The sequence below is a fragment of the Melopsittacus undulatus genome, chromosome 4, assembly GCF_012275295.1.
Source record: "Melopsittacus undulatus isolate bMelUnd1 chromosome 4, bMelUnd1.mat.Z, whole genome shotgun sequence".
Lineage (NCBI taxonomy): Eukaryota > Metazoa > Chordata > Aves > Psittaciformes > Psittaculidae > Melopsittacus > Melopsittacus undulatus.
The window spans coordinates 71,287,108-71,304,091 of NC_047530.1; positions in this window are offsets into that span (position 1 = coordinate 71,287,108).

A 16,984-nucleotide genomic window follows, 5' to 3' on the forward strand; every position below is an offset into this window, starting at 1 on the left:
TCTGCCACTGCTGAGGCCAGCTGAAGAGTTGAATAACAGTCTTGGGAGCAAGCCAAGCAGATGCTATTCTTAAAGTAAAAAGACAAAGAAAAAAGCAGGCATGCCAGGATCCAACATCTGCTAGTGGCCTCAGCATTGCAGGCTGAAGTTGCAGCATGGTGGGGGCTAAAGCAAGGGCTGCAGCTCTCCACCATCTGCAGGTGCCACCTCAGTTGATAAAACCCTATGAGGGTTCTTACATGGCAAACCCTGGTGTCCAACTGCCTCCTGCCACTTATGGAAGGAGGGATGCCATAGACAACAGGAGTGTGCTTGAGCATTGCTTCTGGGACTGTGGATCAGGACTGATTATGGGGAATTAAAAGAAGCAAGCCTATATGGTGGGATGGATGGCGTCAGCTGAACTGCAGAATGGTGGCTGTTTAAACCAAAGTCCCACTTCTGCATCAACTTGAAATATATGCTGAACAGGAATTCTGGGGTAGACCAAGACCTTGATGAGTGTTCTGAGAAAAAATGCAGGGTCTGCCATGATGTGAGCCTGGATGAAGTTCAGTAATGGAAAATCTTGTGTAGGGAGGCACCCTTTGAGGCCCCAAAGGCCAACATTGCAGCTACAGCAGGTTGCTGGAGGCCATGTCCAGGTGCGTTTGGGCATCCCAGAGGATGGCACCTGGAGACCTAGCACCCCCTAGCACATGGGGACCTGTCCCACTCACACAGTGGAGATCAGTGTTTCCTGTGCAGTGCTTGTACACCTAGGTAATAAACTAGAAGCACAACTGTCAATGCTTAAATTTGTCATTTATATTCCATGGAGAGTTTAAAAGTCTTGCTTAAACCTGGTCTCTCTTTGAAAAATCAGATCCTGCTCAGTGAGTGACAGAGTATGACCTTGTTGAACCATGATTCCCTAAGAGCAACCAAACCACTAATGATGGACATGTGGTTATTTTTGGATGTGGAGTTCCTATTATTTGGTTTAATTTCAGTTTTTCTTAAGCAAGTTTGGCCATGGAGATCTGTGGGTTTTTTTCTGGATTTGGTAGCAGGGACCAAATCAAGGCACTCAAAACGTCAGTGTCTTTGGCTACTTCACTCAACAGACTTCTGAAAACTTTCCTCACAGAAGGAATTGGGGGGCAAGGTAAGGGTTTGCCTTTCAAATGTAGTTACAGTAACAGATGAAAGGCAATGAAGAGCAGCAAAAATACAGAAAAAAAAAACCAAATATGCAGAAAATTTGTACTGAATCGTGGGCTGGCTGCAGAATTATTTCCTTGCTTGCTAAAATCTAGACTGACTCAACCCTTTTGCCTGTTTTAGGCACAAAGGGTGCAGACTGGACTTGCTCTCCAGGAGGCTAGCAGGTGTAAAGATGACTGAGATGCTTCCCAAAGAGTTTGTGTTCAGAGGAAAAGCTGATGCCTCTTCGTAAAGACATTATGATGATCTGGCTAGCCCAGAGGAGAGACAGCAAAGATGGAATATTCTCATATGACAAATCTGATGCACATGATCCACATGGGAGGTATTGAATGGATAAAAGGATAAAGCTGGTGGAAGGAAAGCAATGCCGGAGGGGACCTGGGATCCCAAGGGGGTTCAGAGGCAGCAGTGAAGGTCACTTCTGTCCAGAGCTGTGCTGGCCAAAGTGCATACAGCAGGCCTGGGGAAAGTATAACAGCTTGGCACTAGGGATCTGCTTGTGGATACTGGGAATGGTTTGGAGTCCCCAAGAGATGCATCTTCAAAGTGAAGCATGTCTGGTGTGGGGCCACATGGAGGCTGGGGAGGGGAAAATAGCCCAGAGTTTTCTTTCAAAGGGAAGAATAAATGTGGGGGCTTTATTTCTTTTAAGGTAACATACACAGTGTTTTGAAATGGGTGTAAGGAAATCCTCCCTGCAATAAGTATTTTCCTTCACAGAATCCAAGGAACCTGTACATGTTTTTTGCTTTTTGTTTTTTTCTGTTATGTCTTCCAGAGGTGACTACAAGCATTTGCGCACAGCTGCGAAGTCGAGACATTGTGTGCAGGCTGACTCAAAGCGTGGAGGTTTGAATGACTGATTTTACTTAGAAAGTTTCAAATCCACTTACTTTCCGACTGTGCTGGTGTGCTCATTTATTAACTTCCTTCTCCACCTCATTTACTGTGTGTCAGATGCTCACACCCAGGAAATGTGTGCTTGCATAACTGAAACTTTGCAACTTGAATGTTGAGTAGTAACTTCGGCTTCGAGGGCTCGGGGTTGTCTTACATTGTGCTTTGCAGCCTCCCTTGTGCATGCAGCTTTATAGTAATAGCGTGCTGTTAGTTCCTAGGCTGAGTAAAACGGACCCACTCTCTTCCTCCAGCGGGTTATAAAAGCTCTGACAAACAGCCCTGTGCAGCGTGGGAATTGGCTGGGGTTTGGGGGGAGGTGGGCAAACAAAGTGCTTCAAGCAAAAACGTGAAGCAATGACAAGAAGCCAGGCTGCACAGATAAGAGCCAGATCTGTTCTGATTTTGGTTCTTGAATTCACTTGTTTCATCTGGGCTATTGGCATTGTCTAAATACCATGCATAAATACCGGTGGTAGCCAAGTGCTCATTTCAAGATCACTTCTGCACGCCATTTTAGAGAAAAATAATGATTAGCTTTATATCTTCAATAATTCTCAGAGAATAATCTTGGCATGTACCCATAACTTCAGTATGAGGGTTTCACTGCTTGGAGGGTGCAAGTAAAGAATGAATGTGTATCGCATCCTGTAAAAGCATTGCAGGCTTTGATTTTTAATTTGCAGCTAGTGTTTTGCAGGGCATGACTGCCCTTGCTCCTCTGTGTAGGAGCAGGGACCTATTCCCTATGCAGGAATCTAGTTCCCCTGCTCCCAGTATTGCTCCATGCTCTCCCAGCTCTGCACACTGCAAGATCTCAAGCCTGGGCTCTGCAAGACAGCCAAGTTCTGTATTTGCACAAGTGATCTTCCCAGTGCAACCAGCCAAGCTACTGGGTCTTGGGAGGTGATAACTACACTGATGGTGCCGAACTGCTTTTTTTTTCACTTGTTGGAGTATTGCATGCCCCAGCACTTAAGGGAAAACCCTCAACATTGCCTATGCAGACATCTGAATGTGAAGAGTCTTGTCTGAGCATTTTGGACTTGAGGCAAATATTACTGGTAACTGCATATTAGTGGGGAGACCCTAATTTTGAGCTAATGAATTTTGTGCTAATAAATTATTGCAGTTTCTGTATGCTGGAGGGTAAGGAGGCTCTGCTTCCACCTCTTGGTGAAGCAGGAGAACAGCCACAGAGCCACAGCACCCAGCCTTGCAGATGCTCACCTGGGGATGTTGAGTTGTCCACAAAGAAGGGAAAAAGGTGGGCTCAGACCTCAGACTCCTGGTACAGGTCATCCAGAGACCAAGGGAAATCTATATCCCTCTTCATTGCTTGGCTAGAACATGCCACAGCTTCCCTAGTCCTGTGGAAGGAGCAGGCTCCCACTGATGGAGAAGTTGCCTAAGCCCATCTCAGGGTTCTCAGGCTGAAATTCATTGCTGCCCATCCAAGAGGAATTAGCAAATTGAGGGGAAGGTGTTTGCCTGTGGATTTAAGGACAGAAAAAATACCCTGTTGTCTCGGCCAGTATGAACACACTGCAGTAGCTATAGGGAGCCACCAGGCAGGACAATCTCTGCTCCAGAATTAGCATGAGGAGCATCAATTGCTCTTCTTATGGAGACCTGATATTGCATTGTCTTGAGCAGTGTATGGAGAGAGAGGCTGTTTCAATGGTACTGTCACCATCTGCTGCAAGGCTTACAGTGTGGTTTTCTACTGAATCCTCTCTAATCCAGGGAGCAGAGCAGATGCTCCACTGTGGAGCTAACTCATTCTGAGACAGTTGCAGTTCTTGCTCACTATAAGAGTAAAATTATTTCCAGATTAAACATACATATATGAGGTGTTATTTACAACATGCAATTCACTGTTTTTTGGCTAATTGCAATCTCAAAAGAATAGATGCATATAAAGATATGAGGTGAGATGGGTTAAGATTGCTATCTAGCGAGGTGTTGAAATGTGTGCAGTGAGGAGAGTTACATGGATTTAACTGGCTTCTGTATTTAATAGTTGTATAGATACAGCTTTCCTCAAAGAGAAGTGCTGACTTGCAAGAGTCCTCCTTTTCAATAAGCAAAGCTGCTATAACAAAATCCTGCAATGCTACAAGCAGGCTTGTATCTACCATACAGTCACACAAAATGCTATTGCCTTGTATTTAGAAAACTGTGTGATGTTGTGGAATGATACCTGAACACTGAATTGTGATAAGTTGTGGTCCTAAATTTGCAATAATGAATCATAGATGGTTCAATATCAGTAATTTGCTTAGAGAACAGTGTGAGTGTTGCCTGCATATGTAGCACGCTGAAGACCTTACCTGAAACCACAAACCAGAACAGCTCTGAAAAAAATTTGTGCCTTGGCTGAGGATGTGGAAATATGAGCTCTTCAGCCTCCACTTTGGATGTCCCTGGTGCAGTGCTGCGTTTGCTGCATCATGAATCAATGCTATATTGAGGAATAATGCAAAGGTTCAGTGGTGGAATCAGAAATTTATAACCTGCGTTAGATGAGGATGAATTACTGGTGGCGGGTAAAGCTTCTCCATCACCATGGAAACACATGTCCCAGAATAGCAAGATGACCAGTGGTTTCCCAAGCTGAAGATTCAGAGCCTGGTGAGATCAATGGCACTTTGCACATGATAGCAGAGCCTAAGGAATTGCAGAAGCAGGGTCACAAGCTTGGAAGTGAAACTGAAAGTAGGATCACCAGAGAAAAGAGTTTGGGAACTTCTGCTCTGTGGTTGGTAGCAGTGGTGAGAGCCCTCACAACATATAAATCCCTCAAAGGGAATGTGTCTGCCACCAGGTTACGTTATCTTGCCAAGCTCAGTAACTTAGACATGACCAAAAGCCTCAAGAAGCAGGATCTCAGGCTGGGGAGAATTATAACCCAGATGAGTTAGTAAACCAGAAGTAGAAAATGTAGGTTTGAGTCCATGAGCTCAATTATAGTGGAAATTTAAGTCCATGTGTCTTGGAAGGTTTCTAAGCACCAGGCTGCTGCTTATTCCTACAGGCTTCTATGAAAAGCTTTGGGTTTAATAAATCTATTTTTTTTCCCAGGAACAACATTTTGTTGTGAAAAATCCTCAAAAGAACCTGAAATTGTAGGCTTGCTAAGAAAAGGCATGTATTATTTCCAGCATGTTGGGACTTCTTACAAGAATTCAGTGAGTTGTTTTGGTGCACGAGTTTGTTAACCTGTGGCTATGCTCAAACTACACTGGTCTTCTGAGCTCTTATTCCTGCAGATAGGCTGGTCTCCTGGCTAGTGTGGAGCTTTATGAACTCCTCTTGTCCTCCTCACCATGGGGGTTTCATAAATAACCCGTATGTTCTCCCAGTTCTCATACTTACAACTTTTTTTGCAGGGGGAGAAAATGACTGCTCTCTCCAAAGAAATCCCAACTCTTGCTGACACTATCTAGCATTTTCACATTGTCATAATTTGTCGAACTCATTTTGTGGTCCTACACAAGCATGCATCAGGGCATCTGGGTTTTGGTACACCACAGACATCACCTGCTTCTGAACTGCCGCTAACTTGGGGAAGGTGTTTAAAATACAAAAGATTCATATAGCTAGGAAGGAAAGCATGTTACTTAGAAATCGGGGGGGGGCTGCCCCTTTTTCTTTTGGGTCCAGAATAGGGATTTTCAGACTTTTCTCTGGATGTGGTTGGGTGGTGTTAGAAGCTGGGCTGTGATCCTAGGGGAAATCAGCTTTGAGCTAGTCAGCTCTGTAAAACCTCCACATTTATAGGGTACATGTATTATTTCATTTTTTTTTCTTTTCCTATCCTTTTCTTTTTGTTTGATAGAAGTTTTTTTCAACTTTCTTTGGTGTCTGTAGCAGAAAGAACAGCCCTTATGGCAGCTGCTGAGGGAACGCTGTGTCCTTTCTGTGGCATGAAGCTTGTCTCTGGTGGTGCTCGCTTCAGGTGGCTACATGTGTGGTGTAGGTGCTATGAATGACTCAATGAGATGACTGCAGTACTGAAGACTTCTTACAAGGGGTTGATCAGAGGTGAAAAGAGAGAGGAAGGAGCAATCTTACATGACTCTCTGGACCAGTTCTCTGAGGGTGATGTGGAAGTCATTTGCCTGTGAGGTTCTCCCTCTGGCAAAGCTTAGCCTTGCAGCTAAATATTCTCAGGAATTCTGAACTTGCGAATGCCAGGATGACTGACACATCCAGCAATCTGGAGATTTCCTGATGTGTGTTTGAATGTGTGTGAAATGTGACAAACTGCTGTGAAAACTCCTTCAAACCTAGAATTAAGCTTGTGCATCCAGGCCATCTTACAACTGCTTCTACAGGAACTTACTCAGGTCTATGAGAGACCTACCTTCAAGCTTGCCATGTCCTCTGTTGCCCGTATCTCTTTTGGAGGACCAGAGCAGCTTCAGAAAAGCTGGCTGTAGTTCCTGTAGCTGTTAGTATTCCATCTTGTTTGAGAAGTGCACCTTGCCCATTCTCCTAACCTGGTGCAATTGGAAAGGGTAGATGCATTCAAGAAATGACAAAATTATGCACTTTTGCGTATTGTAAATGCATAAAATACCGTTTTCAGCCCTTACCATTTGTCACCAGCTCAGACACATGAAGAGTGGTTGTAATCACCTGGGTGCAGCAGCAGTAAAGACAAAGGCTTAAGACAACATCAGTGGGACTGCTCTAACCTGATGTCAGCAATATTAAGCTGTTGCTGGCCAATCCCTGTGTCCATTTGAAAAACGTGAGCAAAGAAATTAACACAAAGGTTCAAGTTTCCCCTGTGTCCTGGGGCAAAAGTTTTGGAGATGCCAGAGATTCAAGTAGCCATGCATTTCTTAAGGTCTGAAGTTCACATCTGCCTTTAGTGACTTGGACCTAACCTTAACGTAAGCAACTGCTTTGGCATGTTACACTAAGGCTCTATGTGGATGGTGTTGCAATGTCCTTTGGGCTGTGGGAGAAGACAGCACTTGAAATACGCATGTTTGAGCAAGTTCAATACAGCTTGCCTTAGCTGGAGCCTGACTTCCTTCCTTGGATGAAGCCAGAGATTTGTGGGCTCTAATAATGTGGCAGCTATCCAACTTGGCATATAGAAACAAGAAGGGCGCGTTCTTGTTCCAGTTGCATTAAAATGTCAGAGTGTGTGGAGAGTAGATGAAGGTAGAAGGAAGACCTAGTTTATTTTCTTTCCTTCAAAGTGTATTGTGTTTCTTGTTACTAAGAATAATTTCGTAATTGCAAACATATGGTGAAAATTTCTGAGTATCAGTAGGCAGTTGAGGCCTGAACCTGTGGCATTCAGAGGGGGAAATCTTGTGGCAACATTTCTTGATATTTTTAACATAAATAGATGTTGGTTATGGTTATTTGGGTTGCTGATTTCTTGGGTGAAGAAAGTGTCCTTTGTGTCAGATACTGTGGTCACTTCTGCTCTTGTGGTTGGGTGCCATGGAGCTTGGATGCTATGGGTGATCAGCACTGCCAGCCATGTGATGGCCTGGCTGGCTCATGGTGATCTCAAAGAACAAAACTAGTCCATCATGGGCTGTTCTTTCTTTGTCTTCCAAGCTTTCAGCATGTTCAGGGTCATGGTGTTCAGCTGTACCCTGTGGCCATATGGGCTAGATGTTTCCTTCTGACAGCAAGAATTGAGACTGGTGTAACTACTGGCTTTCAGGAACAGAAGCTTTAAAACAAATAATCAGAAGTACGAAACGTGTTGTACTAAGGGCTCATGTTTTACTTGTTACTGGTGTTCCAAATGTAAAACTGAAGAGTGCTTCAACATCATTGTCACAATGTACTTCTCCATGAGGAAAAAATGCCTTTGGTCTGCTGGGAACAACAAACAATGCTGGCAAAAGGAAAGGCAACAAGGCTAAAATCAAAATGCTTTTATTTACAATTGCTTGTACCAGGATCTCTGAAGGCTTCTGTTGCAGTGCAGAGTACTGTAGGGTTAAGTGCTATGCTGAAATAGAGCAGAGCAGGCTTCCAGGCCCTGAAGTGTTTGAGATATGTGGGACTCCTCCACTGGCCAGATTGACAGTGACACACTTGGAGACCATATCACAGACATACTGGTTTCAATCGGAAAAAATAAAAAATTTATAAACTTCTTTTTTCAATTACAAATTAAATTTATCCCATCTTGTCAGCAGCTTTGAATGGCCACTGCGGAAGGATCCCTTTGGTGAGACAAAAAGGCTACAAAAATAAGAGAAATGAACGTCTGCAGCTGAAGAACTTGACTGAGACTTGAAATGTTTGCTTTGGATGGGAGCCAGGTCCTGCTGAGGTCTGCAGGAGTTTTGCTTTTTGGCCTCAGTGGGGCCAAGCTTTCACTCTTGGAGATCACGTCCTGATGAAGAATTTAGTCTAAAATAATTTTCAAAACTTGTATTGTTTGACTTGAATCCAAGTGGTTTTTTGAAACTGAGTGGCTTTGTGTTACTTATTCACTCAGCTTGCTCCCTTTAGCATCTTCCAGGGGTAAGCTCTCAGCAAAGGGCCAAGCATAAGGAAAGATCAGATGTGAACAGGCCTGCTGCTACATTCCTAAACCGACAGCTTCTTTAATCTTGTGTGCATAAGACTTCCTGTGTGTCTATTTAAGCTGTATATTTTTCGTAGGAGATGCACCTTGGAGCCCTAGCACATGAGAGAGCCACGACATGGTCACAGCCAGGGTCTGGAGCATGGCATCATCAGGAGATCTTTCCCCCCCTCCTGCAGTGGTCCTCTCAGGCAACTTTCTGAAAGAGGAAAAGTGAAATACTAAAAGCATGTAATTCCTACTGCATGTGCATGCTTTTCCCCTCCTTTTTCAGAACATGGTGTCAGGAAAAGCAACTTGTTCAATTCACAGTCCTGAAAACCCTGGAGCTGCAAGGCCAGGTTTTTCCCTTGGTATTAAGACCTGCTCTGGTATCACACTTCAGCCGTACGTAGAATCATAGAATAGTTAGGGTTGGAAAGGACCTTAAGATCACCTAGTTCCAACCCCAACTACCTTGGGGTAGTTTTAAGTTTTGCCTCCTGAAATCAGTTTTAAGGTTTTAAGGTTTGCCTCCCTAACCCTAACCCTAACCCAAGTTTTAAGGTTTGCCTCCTGAAATCAGTTGGTTCCATAGCAAACCTTGACAAACTAATATTTTTGTACTGATACACAGTGCGAAATAATTTTTAAAGGTTCCTTTTTGAAAACCTTGAGAACTGTTTGACAAAGATTTATAAGGCATAGTCTCTGTTCTACTGTACTTGAAGGTGTCCATCGTGGAGTGAATGATTTAGATTTAAAATCTGTGAATCAGTGACTGCAATACAGGGGCTATCAACCGTCAGGAGGCTTTTTTTTTGCTAGGAGAACTTTTTTTTTCTCTGCTCTAAAATAAAGCAATGATATGGTCCTGCTGTGCCTCAGGCTGTCTGCTTAAAATCAAGGAAGGGCTAAAAAGACTGGCCATCTGGAAGCCTGTGCAGAAGGAGCATGCAAGTGTAGTTTGACGTGGAAGAGCATCTTTTGGACGTATTTTTGAACACTGGTCAACCCACTGAGGGCTTTTGTGTGTGTGTGTTTTATGTGTGTGTGTGCGTGTTTGTTGAGTTGATGACAACTTCTGAGAGGCTTTTGCTTCATGTTCTAGTCCTCATCACTTCCTTCCTATTTCGTTACAGGCTAAAAGGGAACACTAGGACACAGTATTTCTGCCTAGGAGCAGCTTCCCTCCTCCTGCTATGACTAGCACCAAAACCATTGCCACAGAGAATGGAGGGTGATGAAAATGCATTTTCTCTTGGGTCTAGGGTTTTATTTTGGTGTTGTTTCCCTGACTGATTTCTCCCATATTGAGGACAGTGCTTTGCATAGCTGGTTTCACTGTTGTGATGAGTGGCAGTTGCACTTCCTCTCCCACACATGGAGTGATGGATGGTCTCACCCTCGCCTTTCCTTCCCTCAGCCTTGCAGGGGTTGCGGTAGGCACTGCTGTAGCAGCTGCTTCTCATGAGTTTTTTGGCTGCAACTGCTGCTGGGAGTAGGGATTCCTCTGGATCAGTGATCTCCCAACTTTGATGCATCCCTAGCTGCAGAGCTTTTGAACATCTGCTCAAAAATGAGCTTTGGAGACCATTGGTGTAGGTGATGAAAGCACCAGGAGGCTGCTGGCACAAGTTTGGCCAGGTCTCCTTTTTACCAGGGCACAGTAAGGTCTTCCTCCTCTTCACAGTTTTTTTGAGAGGCCTGGCTCCTGTGACTCCAAAGCATGGATTGTAAATCACATGAAATTGCTCAGCATGTTTTGTCTCAATGCTGCTTCTGAGGTGAGCAGAAATTTGCCACTGTTCCTGGGAAAAGGGATGAATTTCTAGAACATTCTTCGTAGGTTGTATGCCTGAATGTTCAGGACCCAGCCCTGCAAATGATGATGCATATTTGACTTAATCTGCACATTTGACTTAGTCCATGGAAGGTGCTGGGTCACAATTAAAGGACTTCTCAGACATGAGGATTTAGGACCTCAAAGTCACAAACAACCATAGGAAAGCATGGCAGCTCTTTTAAGAAACGTTGGGCAAATCTGATTTTTTTTTTGTTTCTTTTATTTTTGGTGGAAATATTCATGATACCAGCAATATCAATTCTATCAACACATGCAGCCTCCATGAGGATATGATTCTTGGTTTTTTAGAGGATGGTGGAGAGAAGCATTTGAAAGCTGGTGGAGTTTTTTGGAAAGGACAAGTAGGCAATTTTCCTCCTCTCGATATGGTCCATATAGAAAGTGTTGAAGGACTAAAGGACATCAGGGTGTCACGGACGTTTGTGCCATTAACTGCTGTTGCTTTTGTCAGCCATATGTACAGCTGCATTCTTTTTATAGTGCTGCATATGGCACTATCATAATTGAATTTTTCATAATAATTGATCTGACCTGTATCATTCTGTTCACTTTAGCAGAGCTAATTCAAACAGATTGAGATTAGGACCAAAAATACGGTCTGCTTAGCAGAGGAACCATAAAGAGCCTGACTTCACAGTAATGACGATGAACAATCTGTTTTACCCAGTCCATTTTGTACTATTTATATGTAGCACATGGTCAAGGCTGATACCAGTTTTGTTTCCATTTGTGTCTTCTATAAAATGTGATACAGGGGGAGCAGGTGGCTGCTTCTGTCCACATTGGCATAGTTGTTCCCCCCAGCAAGGCCAGCAGGTCTGGAGTCTGTGGTTGGTGACTCTGCCTATGCTGTAAGGGATTAGAGCTGCAGTGTTCTTCCCCTGGACAGTGGGATATTAAAGACTCTCATACTGCTTGCTTAGCTTCATACAGCAAACTACAGGAATATCAGTGAAGAAAAAAGGAATTGGTGAGCTGAGTCTGGCCTTGTAATTTGAGAGACAAACCTCTTTGGTGGTCTCTGGATCTCCCATTGCTGAAGCCAGAGCTTGGCTCTTCAGTTCAGATTCTCAAATAAAGAAACAGTTGTGTTGGGCCGCGGACGACAGAGAACATTAGAAATTGTCCTACAAGATTAGGGAGCTACAGAAACGAGCTGCAGCTACTTTCTCTCCCAGTGCTCTCAGCTGCAGCTGAGAATCTAGACCAGACTTTATTTTTGGCAAGCGGGAAAAAATAAATCTCCTTTGATACTGTGCAAAAAATGAAAGTAAATGTTGAGCCCTGTGTCTTGAGCAAGGATCTCTTCTGCTGTAAAACAGCAGCGTTTTAGAGCTGAAATCCATTTGCTTTGATCACTGATGGGGGGATAATAAAGAGACATAAAAGGGATTTATTGTGAAATAATGGATTTGATCCTTAGTAATCTTTTCTTTGGGATTAAATTTGGAATATTAATTTTGTGATCTCTGGAATTCAACTATGCTGGCGTAACAAACCAAAGCATGTGAGTTTCACTGCAGGATGAGGCTGAGCTGTGAATAGAGCCGAGTGAATTACTCGCACAGAACAAAGGAGCTGATGAATTTACAGTTCTATTTTTGATTACACAAGATCCACAAGCAAGCATAAAACCAGAAAAAGCCCCAACCTACCCCCAGCTCAAAGCAGAAAAGACCCCAGGCCTCTCTTCATAGCACACCCAAGCTGTTGGGATCTCTGAGAACTATTGGTTACAGCTTCTTTTTTGAGGGTTTTCTGCTTATGGGAATTACGAGTTCTCTCTGGTCCTGTCAGTATGACCATGGACATGAGATGTAAAATGCTGGTGCAGATACCTGCGTGTGGCCACAATGCTTTCCAGATAGATTTGGCAAGCCTGAGTTTTGGTGCCTACATTCACAAGCCTTAGGTGTCTCAACACATGGTTAATTTGGCCCAATATTTTCTGAGAAATCTTCCTGAGCAGTTTCTTTATGGACGTGGTAAGACAAAATAGGTACAAAATGTGCAGTGAAACCTTGGTATGTAACTCTGAAGTCCCAAATCTTTCACAGAAAGCTATTCCATGGAGCTTCTCTTGGTTTCCACGCCAAATTTCAACTTTCTGCGCTTGAGGCAGGGCATAGATGGATTTTAAACAGGGGGCAAGTTCTTCTGGCTTATGCTTTGAAATAGCTGCTCTTTAAAACAAAACAAAATCTGTGGGTCACAGAGCAAGCAATGGAAAGGGGAAAAAAATCACTGCCTGCCTGGTTTTGCTGTTGGACTCACAACCTCACTTCTGGTTGCAAAGGGCACTTCTGCCATTGAAGTTTGGTCAGGCTCCCAACCTCATCCTAGGCTTGGGATCTGCAGTCCTGGAGTGGCATACAAAGTGGAAGTGAATAAGAAACAAGGAAATGAGCCTTGGAACCCCCTTTGGGAGCAGGGGTCGCATAGGTCCGATGCCCTGTGCCAGCTGCATCTCCAGGGTCTTGGCAGTGACCTCTGCACTGCTGCATTGATAGCAGCCCCTCTTTTGGGAGCTGTGGAGTGGCCAAGCCAAATGAGAAGCACCTCAAGCATTACCTTTTCTGGAAAGGCATTACCTCCTGAAAGTGCTGGGAGTAGGATTGCTATGCTAGCTCTCCAGGTTCGGGAAACTCATAAGTACTTGGATTCCCATTAAAACTTCTGATACTAACATGGGGATCCCTACAAAAAAACCCAACACAAACTTGTGAGGGACTTCTTGAAACTGGGAAAGGCATGCTGTATAATCTCCCAGGAAGCAGCCAGTGACTACAGCCAATTTTCCAGAGATAAAATGGTCTTCTGTTTCCTTTGGGGATAAAAAAGTGTTAAACCTTTCAATTTCTGGTTCTGAGAGAGTGAGCTACCTTTCCTATCAGTAGCGTATATTGAAGGGTTACAAACTGTGCATGAGGAGCTTGGAATAAATCCTGCTTGGCTGATGTTCAGAAGTATTTCTTGAGTACATTGTGTCTCATTATGGCTGCTGACAGCCTTGTACATTGCGTACAGCAGACACCACTCCAGTAAAACACCGATGAATGCCACCTGGCAGAACCACAGGTGTAAGCTATGAAGGTACAAAGACTGGTGTGAGAATTTCTCCCCTTGAAACCCTTAAGAAACAGCCAGAAGGACGATTCAGATGTACAGCCTCCTGCCCTGGGGTGGGTGTGTTCAGGTATGTATCTTGTCTGCTGCCATTTGTGCAGAGCTGGTAGCTGTGTATATATATACCACTGATTGTGGTGCCCAGCAGGACCCCCAAGCTCTGGTGGTGCTTTGGACCTGTCTGTGCACCACACTGCTTTCATCTGTTCAGTTTGTAATGCCTATTGCTGCCTCCTTCCCTTTCAGTCACATTGAGGAACATTACTCAGACTTCTCATTCTTCTACTGTAGAATTTTGCTGTTGATTATTCCCTGTCCATTCCTCATCCCCTGTGCCTTTTCCTCCTATCTCCCACGCATGCCCTTGGACAGAGCGCACCCTCAGCAACTTTGCAGACAATGCAGAGCTGGGGGAGTGGCTGACGTGCTGAAGAGCAGAGCGTTGGTCCAGAGGGATCTTGAGAATCTTGGGGATTCAGCCAACAGAAACTTCCTGAAGCTCAGCAGTGAGATTTGCAAAGTCCTGCACTGGGGGTGGGAAAACCCCATTGAATAGATCCAGGCTGGAAAACAACTGGCTGAGCAGCAATCCTGGAAAGGACCTAAGAGTTGCAGCAGATGCTGTGTCGAATATGACCCAAGGTGTGCTGTCATTGCAAACAAGGCAAATCACATCCTGGGCTACCTTAGGCATGGCAGGGGCAGGAGATCAAAGGCTGTTGTTATCCCCTCTATTCAGTGCCAGGGAGGTCATGTCTGGACACTTTGTCCTGTGTTGGGCATTACCCACAAAGGCGGTGCTTGGAGTAAATCTGCAGAATTCTGCCAGATGTTGAAGGAGCTGACACAAAAACAACTCAAAAAAGAGAGAGGATGCAACCACAGAAGACATATCTGCTGGGAATACACTAACCAAAGAGAAGTCTGCATGGAAAAACACTAATTATATTGATAACACCTCTAATTAGGTGAAGTACCTGAGCTCCAAACTGCTGCAACCTGGTAGAGCTTTCTGGGGATGAAATATATAGCTGTGTGCTTGTGCTGGTCTTCAGTAATAAGTATTTGTTAGTGACTGTTGCTGAAGGCATGAACAGGGTACATGTTTGAGCTGCAGAGATTGTTTTATTCTTCTGCATCTTCCTTGGAAGCCCTTCTTCAGTGAGAAGGGTGGTAGACAGGTAGAAATGTGCCCAGGTTTGGAGGAAACTCGGAGGAGCTGTTTGGTATTTTCAGATATTTTATATCTTATATATCTTATATTTTATATATAATGTAAAATATTATATGTTTATATATTTATATAATCATATAATGCATTATATTATATATAATGATATATTATATATAATATAAGTATAATAAATATATGTAATATAATACAATAAAGTACAATATAGTTATATTATAAAAATATATATTTATATATAATATATATTCATATATACATATTTATATTATAATATATATAATGTCCTATATTTTACGTATATATAAATATGTCTTTATAACATAAAATATATACATATCTATATATAGAGAGATAGGTATATTTTTATAATATAAAATATATCTTATATTTTATAACAGATATTTTCTCTGTTTGGAGAAAACTCAGAGGAGCCTGAGATTGTGTGCAGGAAAAAAAGGATGGAGGACTTTTACCCCATGCCTACCTTGCAGGGCTGGGAGAAGAGCTGCTTTGAAGAGCTTCCTTAAAGATCTCTCCCCTTGGATCTCCTTGGAAGTCAAACTCTGACTTGGTGGATGTGAATGTGATTTCTTCCTCCTGTTCTACTAGCTCAGTAGAGAATCACCTGGCCCTTGTGTCTGTAGACATCCTCAAGCTGGCTTCATTGCCTACTCTTTTATGGTCCTGTAAGTTAAACCTACAACTTCTTGTGTTTTTCCAACAAAGATGGCAGAGTGCAAAATGCACAAGCAGCCATCCTGGAGCATCACCCTCTCTCTGGGAACTGCTTTGTCTTTGGAAGCCAGAGCCAGGTTCTTTCTTCTTCCCCCCCACTCCACTGTCCCCTACCTTGTGTTTCTTTTCTGCAATGACAACTCCTATCCCTGGGAAAAAAAGCCACAAATGTCCCTGGGACATTCTTCTTTTGTAAAACAGACCCAGTGCCTCTTCCCTAACCATGAGAAAAAGACCTGTCACCAACACTCCTTAAGTTAGCATGCTTGGAGGAAAGGTTTTGGGAGACATCCCAATCTGTCTAAAATCACCAACAGAAATGCATATTGACTTCACTGGGGAGTCTCTGTTACCACAGTCATCCTGCACAGATCTTTCAGCCATCTGAATCTACTTCAGAGACACAGGCACTGATCCTGCAAGCTGATCTTGCAACCAGAGGTGAGAGGACTGAAAGGGATGAGCTTGTCTGCAGGTCTCAGGTGAACGTCACAGAGTTTTGCCGCACATCAACCTTTTTTTCCCTTTGGTAGAGGGTGGTGGTTCCCAAAGATAAACACAGTTTATTTATTTAGAGAATTCTTGTTTAAAAAAAGGAAAAGGAATGGGGGAAAAAGCAAACCACAAGTACTGCCTTTCAAATGTCTGTGTTATCAAATATTTGGAAGTTTGGGGTCTGTAACTAAAGGATGGAGCCACAAGTTTCCATTAGCAGACAGCTTAACAAACGAACACACATGCTAAGAGCTGAGTAATGCAGCGCCAAACTCCCTCTGTGAACTAGCCTGTATTGTATCCACAGAGATTTTTTGTCCTTTTTTGCAGCATTCATTTAATTCCTAGATTTGGATTCTTTGATCCAAAATTCCTGATCAGCAGAGTGCTCTGAGCTTGGGAATTTTGCTGAAGCACAAATTAGGGATTTGTGCCAATGTAAGTAACACCCATAATGAAGGATCATGGTTTGGGATGTCTGGAGCAAAGACCACACAGCATCTGTTTTTTCCCAAGGGAGTCACCCTCTACAGGAAAGTAAAGCCCACCTTTGTCCTGACATCATGCAGTAGTAGTAAAGGAAAAGTACACATCTTCTGGGGAGGATCATATGGGCTTCAGATTTTGGTGGTGAACTTCTTCCAGCTTCCTGACCTGGCATTCCACTTTTCTAGTACATGTTTTTCTATGGAGGTTGTGTCTGGCATTAACACTAGTTCTAGTCTAGGCTCACAGTGACTCACAAGTGACAACCCAGTGATACAACATATATGATTTACAGTCCATAATGACTTTTGCATGAAGCAAAAGGGCACCATAATTAGAGAATCTGGGTCCCTACCTGCTAGGAGGAGGTAACAGTGATGTCTGCAAACCATGTCATGTTTTACTTATGTTGTCTAAATAT